Below are 13,231 nucleotides of genomic sequence, written 5' to 3'. Positions count from 1 at the left end.
ACTCCAAGTGCGACAACATCTTGACCGCACACCCTATGATGTGAGTGCGAGTGAAAGTACGAAGGTGAGCTGACAAGCATGGTGGCTCGACCTCGCGTGCGCAAGGGTGGAAGGGCGCCGCCTTCCTATACGGCCGCAAGGCAACTGGTATATGACTCCCGATATAAAACTAATTGTCTCATAAATAAAGAAAGTATATCGTCAACTATAGAAGACGTGGTTACCGTGACTCTCGTACGGTTAGTAATGTGGTTCTGAAAGAAGTAGTATGATATGAAGTTTTGATGCTGAATACTGTTATGATCGGCAACGTTAATATTAAGTTATCTGCATAAAATCACCTTGTTACACGTGTTTTCAAAATTCGCGATGGTACTTTCCTGTTTTGCCATGAATGGCTGAAATGTTGACTCGAGTGGCCTGTATATCATGCTTGTATATCGCAGCCCATAAGCAGCGTTGTGCTGCTTATGGGTCGCGTAGGCCCTATATTGAAAGCGATGTGCGGCGGGTACAGCGTCTAGGCGTGCCGAGGGTTGATGGCTTCGTGTGCGCTGTGTTCTCGCCGTTTTGCGTTGACGCGAGAGGCAGCACGAAAGGAAATTCGCTCGCTGCTGCTGCCGCTCTTCCTTACACTAGTGTTTTGACAGCGAGTGTCCGCGGTCGTCGAGTGAAATGTGTTCATGTTTGCCTGTACACACGTCACACCATGTATGGTAGTTTAGCTAGTAAGCGAGTTTTTATAAGTTGATACGGCCGATAAAAACGCTATTCCTACTTCGTATAGCCGTCTAATAAGTTGCTATCGCAATCGCTGCTTCGCCTTTCGGGCAATACTGCGACATTCTCACGGCGTCCCAACATCTACATACGTGAGTTACTGCTATTAATATTTACCCCAAGTAGCCTCTCTCCAGCGAGCGCAGTCGTCATGCTGCAGAAAAGTAGCACCGCAGTGGTGAACCGAAAATTCGGCTTGGCAACAGTTCACTGAGGATGCATGTACCTTGTTCTCGTTTTGCTCATCGGTGAAGTTGTAACTTGACAGTGACATGATCTTGGATTGTAGCGCGAAGTGACGCGGACACAGACTAGAAGCAGACAGAACTGCGTCTGCGTCCGTGTCACTTCGCGCTACGATCCGAGATCATGTTACCGTACCAACTTACCCAACTTTCTATCCTTTTGTAAATTCACAGGACCATATCGTATGCAACATTCGAAATGATTGCTTGCCCAACGTAGCATTTCCGAAATATGCACGGGGGCAGCCTCGCTTGGTGGGTGCGCAGAAGTAACGCCATGTACTACGGCCGAGAAGCTCGTTTTTACGCTATCCCTGACCTTTTACTCCGCCACTCTGACCGCCGATCACATGTCAACAGACTGCGTTAGACATTAATTTATTACGGTGTAGTGAGCAGCAAGTTCTTTCTTTTTGTGTTTGCTCGCTCATTGGTTCGTCTTGTCGTCCACTTACTTAACAAACAACCAATTACTACCGCCGCTTATTGCCCCTCCATGAACGTGATCCGCGGTCGGGTGTAACGCCCTTGTTCCCGAGGGGCCATCCGGTGTGAGGGCTGTTGGTTCGAAACGAGCAAGTGCGCGAGTGAATAAGTGACGACGCGCTTCATCATACTTTATAGGGCAGTCGTTTACAGCGGTTTACAAACGCAAGGGTCACAGTGCATGGATACATATCGAAATGTCTCCGTGCGCTATGATGACTGCAGGTGTAAATCACTGTTTAAGGATTGTTCCGTCATGTTTAGAAATATGGATACGGTTACGCGAGAAATTCTCGAAGCAAGCTCCACTGCAAAAGAAAGAGCCAAGTGCGTCAGCGCCCCGTCGATTGCTCTAAGCAGAAAAGAAAGTACATATCTGAAAAATCTTGGTTTGCGCGTGAGATGATTTCTGCTCGTTTTGTCCGTACAAGTACCATGCTCTTCCGGAACGAAATAACGTGATAGTTAGCGGACGTCCTGTCGTCTTTCTTTTCCGCGTGAATCCAGCGCTATAACCTCAAATATTGCAACGAGCAAACTATCCCAAAAATCTGCACTCCTGGATTACATTTATTGGCCCACCTTAACTGTTGCAATAACATCACAGCCCTATCAGAAACTTGGTTAAAGAAAGCGCATCTCTAAACATACCTAATTACAACATTTTGTGTCCCCCAGGAATCGCTGAACCTAGACGTGGTGATGTGGCACTGTAACTGTCGTCGGAACTACAGAAAACAAAGTCGACGACGTTTCGGCTGCAAAAAGGAAGCAAGTAAAGTATACGACAACAACACAAAGCAAGGTTAGTCGTTTGATTGGTCGTATAATTTGCAGTTGACATTCGCTCACTAGTTACATTACCAGGCATTGTTTCACGCGTGCTCGGACAAGCGGATCTCACCCGATGAGCGCGAACGCTCGCTACGACAGCGCTGGCGCGACGAAGAGCGGCGACATCTGGACGCTGGCGCGCAAGACGCCGTCGCCTGCGACACGCGGCGGGCGCTTCGACCTTTATGCGGGACACCACGGCGACGGCGAAAATTCGCCTGGAGAGTCCATATAATTGAATAATACTATGCCATGGAGACGAGAACTGGTGACTACATGCTGCATTCTGTGGAACTGAAACGCAAACTTATAACTGAGGGAAAACACGGGGAAGGCACGAGATGAAAATTGAAGACGATGAGCAAAACGAGAGCAAGGTGAAAGCAGGAGCCTTATAATCTTACTGAAAATTTCAGCCATTCATGGCAAAACAGGAAAGTACCATCGCGAATTTTGAAAACACGTGTAACAAGCTGATTTTATGCAGATAAATTAACTTAATATTAATGTTCCAGATCTTAACAGTATTCAACATGAAAACTTCATATTATACTATCTCTTTCAGAACCACATTCCTAACCCTACGAGAGTCATATCTTCTATAGTTGACGATATACTTTTTATTTATGAGACAATTAGTTTTATACCGGGAGTCATTCCTGAAAGTATGACGGGCAATTTCCCTGACTTATATCCGTGTACTCATAAATAACTCCAACATCCCATTCCAACATATCGCTTGACAGAAAGGTGGGACTACCTCAAAAGTAGGAAACGTTAAGAAGAAATAACCTGCTCTTAGATTAATCAGGCCGTCAACCAAGCATAAGATAAATTCTTTACTCTATTACATCCCATCTATGTAAAACAAAATGCAAGCTCACGTAGAGAAAGGAAATTTTCGATCTCTATTTCACCCTGGATGACGGACACAATACCTTTAGAGATTAAACAAAATTGTCATTGGCTCAATGACCTGAAGCAAAACAGAGGCAGTGATCATCACCTTTCTCAATGTAAGGCAGCGCGCAACCTCTCTTCTTTATTAATGCGTAAGCGTAACAAGGAACAGAACAGTAGAATAATCATAAGAGCAAAATGAAGTTGTGAAGAAATTTGGCGAATTCTTAATTATTTTACAAAGTGAATAAAACAGTGCATTATACTTCCACGTAGCGACTCATTAAGCGCTACTGACGCAGATGTTGCCGAATCATTTATTGACTGTTTGGTTAACACAGGCACGCCATACAAACAGTGTGCCCATTATACAGAGTTGTCCCTCGTCCTCAAATTAACACATTTGTTTCCTCGTACACAAATTATAGATAGTGCAAAGCTTATGCAGGCGAATAAAGCCACAGGTCACGGTGATGTGTACCTGCGAGTTCATTGAAAAAAGAAACATCTTAAGCCTAGTGCTAGAAATTTGTTTAATCCCTTATAAAAAAAGAACTCCTACCAACTTTCTATTTACTTTACTGACAATCTATATACATTTACATTCTAGTAACATTTGTTTATACACGGTCGAAATACTTCCTTCTTACTTTTGCATAAATAATATTTTCGATACACTGTGAAAAGACTTGCTTCTTACTTTTGTATACAGAAAATTTTAAATACACCGTTAAAAGACTTCCTTCTTACTTTTGTATAAAGAATATTTGAAGAATAAAAACAGGAACAACGCAATTTGCAGAAGCAGCATATATATGCTGCTTCTGCAAATAAAGCATTTGGTTGCTAGTCAGCGCTCTGTCCTGTTTACTCGCTCGTCCTGTGTTGCGCTGTTCCTGTTTTTATTCTGAAGATGAGCCAACCACTGAACACACTGCTAAAGAATATTTTAAGCACACCGTTAAACGACTTCCTTCTTACTTCTTGTATAAAGAATATTTTTAATACGCCGTTAAAAGACTTCCTTGTAACTTTTGCATAAAGAATATTTTAATACACCGTTAAAATACTTCCTTCTCACTTTTGTATAAAGAATATGTTAAATACGCCGTTAAAAGACTTCCTTCTTACTTTAGCACATAGAATATTTTAAGTGCCCCGTCAACATGTCTTCTTCTAGATTTTGTCTATATAACAACTTCAGTACTCCGTCGAAAGGCTCGTTACTTTTGTGTAAAGAATGTTTTACTATACATCATCAAACTATATTTTTTTTCTGAAGGACATGTATTCTCAGTAGGTCCACAGATCGTACTGTTTCCCGAAAAGTATTTAGAATGGGGAGCAACTTGAGAGTTTTTGGTAATTTTTTCTAACACACATTAATGCCCATATATGACATACTGAGGAATCAAGCTCTTTGTTTTAAATCATAGTCCCAATCCAAGTCGGTAGCGAATTGTTGACGGAGTGCGCTACTAAAATGTTTAAAGAAATATGTTCGTAAACTGTTAGAACTAATCTTTTTAAAGGTTCTACTGGACTACGTGAGCATGCGGTGACGTCACCACACTTCGAGAAATTTTGCTTGCTCCTCACCGGTGTGATAGCAGAGTACTGAGCAGGCAGCGCACCAGTTGCACAATCCCGCACTTGGGGCTGGCTCATTAAAGGCCGATTTGCGCTTGAGCCGTGACGCGTGCGGAAAACATTTCGCACACTGGTTCACAAATATTGGTATGCACTGGGCTCGCACATGCAGTGTAAACCGAAATGTGTGCACCAGTCTGCGAAATGTGCAAATTTTCACCCGACCACATGCGTGCGGGCAGGCGGATGGTGTGGCGTGTGGCTAGAACGTGGCCCTTACCACGCAATGCTATTGCAAGGCCCCCAATTAGCATTGCAACGAGATAATCAGGTCACTGCAGTCCGCGATATAAATAGTACGCCCTAAGCTGGGACGTCTCAGCACAGTAGCGTCACGATATTTGTTAAAAAGAAGAAAAAGAGTCGAAACTCATGGTAACACGGCGCTGGAACGTTGTCGCTCAAATATCCAGAAGGCTGCAAAATACAGCTACTGCTGAGTGAGCGCGAGTGTGGTAAGCGCACAGGTCGAACAGAAAGAAAAGCTCAAATCTTTGCAAGTGACACCTTTCTGTGAAAAAAGAATAAAATATCCTTACTGTACAGAAAAATGTTGCTTTGTTCGCGTCTGTATTCGCACATTTTCGTCCCTGCCTCCTACCAACGGCTTCTGTACATTAAAAGGAACTAATAGGATGTTGCATCAAAGTGAAGGCAAAGTAACTATGTCAATTGATCTGCTTTACGGCGATGGTAGCTTGCAATGTGAGAAAAACAGATCGAAAATAGATAATTATACACTGTTAATATTCAGTGCTTTCGCTTCATAACACGGCGAAAAATTCTCAGTGCCGACAAGGTGCTGCGGGGCCCTTACGACATCTGTAATTATGACATTCCGGATACCAAGAGCCAGGATATCAAAGGCCACGCTTTTGCCGTGCTTCGGGGGTCTGAAAACCGGTAGCGTCATAGCCGCCACGTTTCGGACGTCAATTTAACTATAAAAATATTGTTTTTATAGTTACATTGATGTTTAAGCATTATTTTGCGCGGTGCGCCATGAAGCAAAAATTTGTCTTTGAAAGCGGCAAGTGCTAAAGATATTTTTGCGCATAATAGGACAACCACATAAGTTACTTTAAATGATTGCAATTTTCAATTTTTATTACATCTTGAGAAGAAAGTTGGTTTTAAGAACACTAATTGTCTCGAAAGATACATAGCCCACAAATGCACAACAAAATTGAGCCGGCGGTCTTGTCAGGTTGTCTTTTTTAACCTCGGCCATGAGGTACATTCTTCCCCCTAGGTACAGTGCGCAGAAAGGCCGCCGCACCTGTCACCGAGAGGCGAGGAATGTCTACGTATCAGTGGACCTTCCCAAGGTAGGAGGGGGAGAGGGGTCATGATCCGGCGTAAGGAGGGGCTTTAGTTTCGCCGTGGTCAAGGCGAAGCGGGTGGATGTAAAGAACGTCACATGCCTCTGCCGCGCATGCGCACAAATTTGACAGTCGAGGCAAAGAGGGAGACCATCGCAATCGCCATCAGTTCCTTTGCGACGCCGGCGTGGTACGGTAGGCGCGATGTAGGTGTTTGGTCGCTTATTGTGGCAGCAATCTAGCTATTTTTGCTGCTGTTTATGCTTATGCTGTGTTGTGACTGATTCATCAATGCAAGCCAACCGGCAACGTGCTTGTGAAGCCCACGGAGCTTTCTTCGTTCCGTGATGTGAACGTTCATGCAACTTCTCTGCCAGCTGCGATGCAATGTCGTGTGAAGTGATTGAATATTGGCACTGCCCGTGTTTTAAACTGCACACTGCACGAATAGCGAACAGCTTTTCCTCAAGACAGCACTGCGCCGAAGTTTTGTCTGTCGCCAAATTATAAAAAAAGGTATGTTCTTTACCATCATTTTGCATAAACATAGTATTTTCACGTTATTTTGATTTCAGTTTCTTATGCCGCATTTTGGCAGGTTATTATAGCGCGAACTGTAATGCTGTTAAATATTTTAAGAACGATTTTCTTATATTTTTGAGCTGCCCCGCGTCATGCGGTTCGCTTGAAGTTGCTATAAACACGAAGCGTACAAACAATACGTTTTCACAGCATGCCGCGATGACTTAATGTGTGGTAAATATTGACCGACCATGTCCTTGCTCTCTCCTACTCTGGCTGTACAGGATGAGAGATAGTGAAATATTGAGCGTATGGTTTCACGGTTCACATTGACATGTTTCAGTGAGCCGGTGCACACTAACATAGGTTGCACTGGTTAGACAAGCGTGAATGTGAAAAAAAAAAATCATTCGCACTTCTCTAACCACTGCAACCTGTCATTGTGAACCAGTATTTTTTGACGCTCATATTTCGTTTTCGAGTAAAAATAAATGAACACGTGAAATTACAGAAGCGTTCCTTATAAGAAGGCGTGCTTGAAAATACATCAGTCAGCCATTGGTTGCTATCACTGACAAAGAATTTGTATTCTTGAGTACTGCTTCAAGCTCTGTAATCTGTGTATATAAAACTGGATGACTCGTTTTGCACATACTCGGTGCAGCTGGCTGGCGCTTTTACGTTCTCTGTCTTTCCAAAAATAAACAGTTGTGAATAAGCGCTCGCGTGTCCACCGTCTCTGCTTCCGTGTCTATTGTGCGCCCTACAAATTTCACCATGAATAAACCATGTAATTCACTTTTTGAGTGAGTAAATTATTTTTGCAGATAATTGGTTAAGAAAACATTTTGCGAAACTGAATTTATTCAGGCCACAGCTTTGGGGGCTATAACAATAATATTAGGCTGTTCCTTTCTTTGCGGAAACGACCATGCACTTTCCTAATTTTAATAGCACGTAGTAAATGCAATGCAGCGAATGATATGCATTGCGAAATGTGCCGCATCATTTCCTCTGCAAGTAAACGGGAATGACGGTTACAATTTTAGCATTCGTGTGAGCTTCATGAGTACCTTGTTAAAAAGCTGTTCTATATATGTGATGTGCTAACCTGAACATGATGTTAACACTGACCATCTTGTCTCTGTGCAGGGTTCACTCTGCAAACATTCTGAGAGACATCAGCTCTGAGTGTGAAAAATACTTTATCATCGATGCTTGCTAGAGAATATGCAGCAGCTGCCATGCCGTAATCAACTAAGTCATTATTTATTTGTTATTTTTATTAATTTCTCTACTACTTTTCTCACAATGCTGTGTAAATAGTCTTGTGTGAATAAACTTCTTTTAGTGGAAAATTTCATCTGTTTTCCATGTACATGCACCTTCTAGGTTGCATACTGCCTTTTACCAACATGTTCACACATACTGACAAATGTTTACACTATGCTAATATAAGTCGTACCTAGGACTAATGTTACTAGGGGGATAGTAAGACGTCAGTAGCAAGTACATAAGGACATGTAAGTAAAATATTGCCACAGTGTTACTACAGAGCCTAAATGCTTGTGTTGATTGACGGTTACTAGAATGTTTACAGATCATATATGAACATGCTTCATTTGAAGTACGGTGGCCAATTCTTGATAGGATGTTACTAGGGTGTATAAAGACAAATGTTAATAGGTAATTGGTAGGAAGTTGGCAGAACGTTTACAAACGTTCTTCAATTGGAAGAATGTTAATATGGTGTATAAAGAAGGCTTGTTAATAGGGGATTGGTAGGCAGTTAACAGAAAATATATATATGTGAACAATTTTCTTTTGAAAGAATGTGAATATCGTGTATAAAGAAAGCTTGTTAATAGGGGATTGGTAAGATGTTAACAGAAGATACATGAACATTTCTCTTTTGGAAGAATGTTACTAGGGTGTATAAAGACGTATGTTCATAGGAAATTGGTAGGAAGACATCCTATGAACATGTTTCTATTGGGAGTTGGTGGCCAATTGTTTCTAGGGCGTTACTAGAGCGTTGTTAGGATGTATAAAGACAGCTGGTAGGATTTCAATTGACTATTGGTAGGTTCTAGTAACAAAAGTCTAAAGACTGTCTAAAAAATGTTGCTAGAAATATTTATAAGGTATATATGCGATCAGGTACGTATCCTGACCGGCTCAAAATCGGAAGAGCATTAGCAGCAGCAACTTTGGCAACTTTGGCAGCAACTTTGGCAGCAGCAGTGTTCGGAAGAGCGTTTGCCTAAATACTCCTGCATACTGTTACAGATAACCCTGGATCCTAGGACGACACCACTATAAGCCGAGAAGCGCACGTTTTCTGAGGCTGCATTTCGACTCCGGTTATCAACTAAGAGTTATCAAGGACGGACGTCACCGGCTGGCATCACCTGGCGTGGCGCTTGCATCGACGCATCTGCTATAAAGCTACGGCATCGCATCCAAGACGGCACTTTGGCAGCAGCAGTGTTCGGAAGAGCGTTTGCCTAAATACTCCTGCATACTGTTACAGATAACCCTGGATCCTAGGACGACACCACTATAAGCCGAGAAGCGCACGTTTTCTGAGGCTGCATTTCGACTCCGGTTATCAACTAAGAGTTATCAAGGACGGACGTCACCGGCTGGCATCACCTGGCGTGGCGCTTGCATCGACGCATCTGCTATAAAGCTACGGCATCGCATCCAAGACGGCACTTTGGCAGCAGCAGTGTTCGGAAGAGCGTTTGCCTAAATACTCCTGCATACTGTTACAGGTTAGTGGCTTTTTTTGAGGGGGGTGTTATTGTGTTGCTGCCACTGCTGCTGCCAAAGGAGCGAACCTTGTTTATGTCAGTATGGAGTGTGTTGAGTGTGAACAAGAAATCTTGGATCCCAAAGAGAGTATATCTTGCATGACTTGTAAGCTTTCGTACCATGTAGGAAGCTGCGCAGGAGTGTCGGAGGCAACAATAAAATCTAAGAAATCAACCTACCAGAAATGGAAATGCCCGAAATGTAGGCTACCAACCTCACATGTTAACCAGGATGAGAAAGAAAAAGCACCGTTGACCGTAGAAGATATGTTGGTCGTACTTCAGGAGATTAACCGAAAACTTAATGTTTTGTTGCCACTGAAAGAAACTGTCGATGGAATTGAGCAATCGGTGCAGTTTATGTCCGAACAGATGACAGACCTGTTGACGCGCACAGAACAAAATGAGCGAGATATTAAAGCAATCCAGACTAGGCTCGCAAAAACAGAAATGAACAAAGAGCAGCTTGAATCGCTCAGTGTCCAACTCGATGACCTCGAGTGGCGCAACCGGAAACTGAACTTAGAAATTCATGGTGTACCACAAACGGAAGGCGAAAATCTTTTGTCCAAACTTAATGCTTTGGCCGGTGAAAGTGGATTGCCCCAGCTATCAGAACACGACATCACGGCAATTCATCGATTGCCGGCAAAGCGTGACAAAGTGCCTGGCATCATCTGCCGTTTCGCGAGACAGAGCATGAGGGACAAATGGTGGGCTAGCAGGCGGGAGTTGACCACTGCGGATGCCAATGTTCACATGTTGGAAAACCTGACCAGGCGAAATCGAGAACTGCTGAGGGAAGTGAAAGAATGGGCAAAAACAAATCAGTACAAGTATGTCTGGCACAGCAACGGCAAGATTCTGATAAGAAAGACTGATGGCGCGTCAGCAATGCTAGTGCAGCACTCTTGCGACCTTGGCAAGCTGCAATAAGAAGGGAAAATTGATTTTTTATTTTTGTTTCCTGCCAAAATGCAGACTGTAACAGAAAAGAATTATCTACTCCCAGAGAACTTCAAAGATTACCTTGGCCCGGTTTTCCAGACGTCATTCAAATGTCTTCATATCAATGCTCGATCTGTCAGACGTAAAGAAGCATATTTCGACACTTTCTTTCAACAACTAAATGTTCCCATTGACGCTATCATGATCAGCGAAACCTGGTCTACAAGTGATTATGATGTCTTTCGAATTCCTGGTTATGAGACATTTTTTCTGAATCGTTACGCTGGTATTGGTGGTGGCGTATCCATATCATTTAAGAAGAAGTGGCGGCCTGAAATATTAGAGCGATTCACAGTTTCTGTGAAAGAATATGAAATCTTAACAATGTGTTTGAACAACACTATTTTTGCAGTGTGCTATCGTCCACCAAAGGGTTGCGTAGCCATATTCTTGAATTTTCTTGAAAGCCTGATTTCATTTGCAACCAGTCAGCATTTAAACATTGTCCTTGGTGGTGACCTAAACATTAATATGTTATCGGTTGATGCATCCCAAATGAGTTTAGACTTATTGCTTAGAACACATGGACTTCTGAATGCAATCAAAATGCCAACGCGTGTTACGATCACGTCTTCATCGCTGATCGATTTGTTTATCACTAACCATGACCCTAGTATGATCACATCTGGAGTAATAATTTCTGACATCAGCGATCACTTGCCAATATTTATGTGTGTTAAAAACATGTCTAAAAAGAAACGTAGTTCAACATATTCTTTCCAACTTATATCTGAAAAAACACTGTCGACATTTAGAAACTCGGTAGAAAAGAACAACTGGAGGCCTGTCCTTTTAGAAAATGACGCCAATAATGCTTACGAGGCATTCTTAGGTATTCTGAAGCCGATTTACGAGGCCTGTTTCCCAATATTAACAAAAAAACAAAGGCGTCACAGTCGCAAACCATGGGTCACACCGGAGTTGGTGGCAAAGATAAACACAAAGAACATCCTATATCATAAGTTTATTAAATCGAGAGCTGAATGTGATCTGACAGCGTTTAAAAAATATCGAAACCGCTTGAATACTGAGCTCAAGAAAGCCAGAAACGCCTATTACACAAATCAATTCACGTCAACTTGTGGTCGTGTCGACATTATGTGGAAGAGGCTAAACGCAATTTTGGGGAGAAATAGCAAATCAGGTGAATTAAATATGCTAAATATCGATGGTGTAAGTATAACTGGAAAAGAATTAGCAGATACGTTTAATACGCACTTTATTTGCGCTTCTAGAAATCAAGTCCCACATAACAATCTCAGTGATGTCGTTCATATAAGCGACACTATATTTCTCAAACCGGTTGAAGAAGCAGATGTAATGACAGCCTTCCACGAACTAAACAATAGCACATCCATTGATATTGATGGCCTCCAGATAAAGCCTATACGGTATATTTTTGACCTTATTTTACCATACATCACGCATATCTTAAACCTTTGTGTCAGTACCGCTGTATTTCCTCGTAAAATGCAGACTGCACGTGTAACAGTTATCTTTAAAAAGGGTGATAAAAACCAGCTCGGGAATTACAGGCCAATATCTATCTTACCCGTGTTTTCTAAGCTACTAGAAAAAGTAATACTTAGAAACTTTTTGCAGTTTGAAGAAAAACACAAAATTATAACAGCAGCTCAGTATGGCTTCCGTAAGCACCACTCTACTGAACTTGCACTATTAGATCAACGAGAATATATATTGAACGAACTCGAACATAATAGGATAGTCATTGGTATTTTTCTTGATTTTTCGAAGGCATTCGACTTATTAAACCATACAATACTTCTTCGTAAACTTGAGCGTTGTGGCTTCCGCGGCCATGCACTATCGCTTGTGCAGTCATACCTCATGGATCGCAAACAGGCAGTAGCAATAAATGGTCTCCTCTCAGATATGCAATCTGTAGGCTGTGGCGTTCCACAAGGTAGCATTTTGGGTCCATTTCTGTTTAATCTTTACATCAATGACATTGTACATGCAACTCCATTCGTTAAATTTATCATCTATGCTGACGACACCAGTATTTTTCTTGCCGGAGATAATGCAGCCGAACTTACAGATACTGCAAACAATGCACTGAGGCAAATAGAAAACTGGAGTAGCAGAAATGCGTTGCGGATTAACACAGCAAAGACTAAAGTCGTTGTTTTCAGAGGTAGAAACAAGAAGGTCCGTCTCACTAAGAATATATTCCTTCAGTCCGTACCCTTAGAAGTTGTGCCTTCATTTAAAACATTAGGTATATTATTTAATGAAAGAATGTCATGGGATGATCATGTCAGCTTTGTAACAAATAAATGTTCACGTATTATTGGTCTTCTTTACAAGAACCGTGAGATACTACCGCGAAATGTAATGCTAATGCTATATAATTCATTGATACAATCGCATTTCAGCTATTGCCATTTAACCTGGGGTGCAACAACAGCAGGCAATCTTCAGAAACTACACTTGTTACAGAAAAAATTTCTAAGAATTGTTGAAAATGTTCCGCATACCTACCATACGGCCGCACTTTTCTTAAAGTATAACTTACTACCAATTACTAAACTTTATGACTATCGTCTGAGCAAGTGTGTGAAAAACGAGGTGTTGAAGAACATATCTTTTCTATCAAAATTAGCTGGTTTAGAAAAACGAGATGCAATGTACAGCACAAGAAACATAG

General features: G+C 42.0%; 1 long non-coding RNA gene across 1 annotated transcript in view; it reads left to right on the top strand.

Moving 5' to 3' along the window:
* LOC129386979 (uncharacterized) overlaps nt 1-8,097 on the top strand; it is a 64,877-nt gene extending 56,780 nt beyond the window's left edge. Inside the window, exon 3 of the long non-coding RNA XR_011890927.1 lies at nt 7,892-8,097. This is a non-coding gene — a long non-coding RNA (uncharacterized lncRNA). The remainder of the gene's footprint in view (nt 1-7,891) is intronic.
* The last annotated feature ends 5,134 nt before the right edge of the window (nt 8,098-13,231 follow it).

The sequence above is a fragment of the Dermacentor andersoni genome, chromosome 11 (genome assembly GCF_023375885.2).
Source record: "Dermacentor andersoni chromosome 11, qqDerAnde1_hic_scaffold, whole genome shotgun sequence".
NCBI lineage: Eukaryota > Metazoa > Arthropoda > Arachnida > Ixodida > Ixodidae > Dermacentor > Dermacentor andersoni.
The sequence above is the reverse complement of the archived record's forward strand: the minus strand, read 5'-3'. Positions and strand labels throughout refer to the sequence as shown.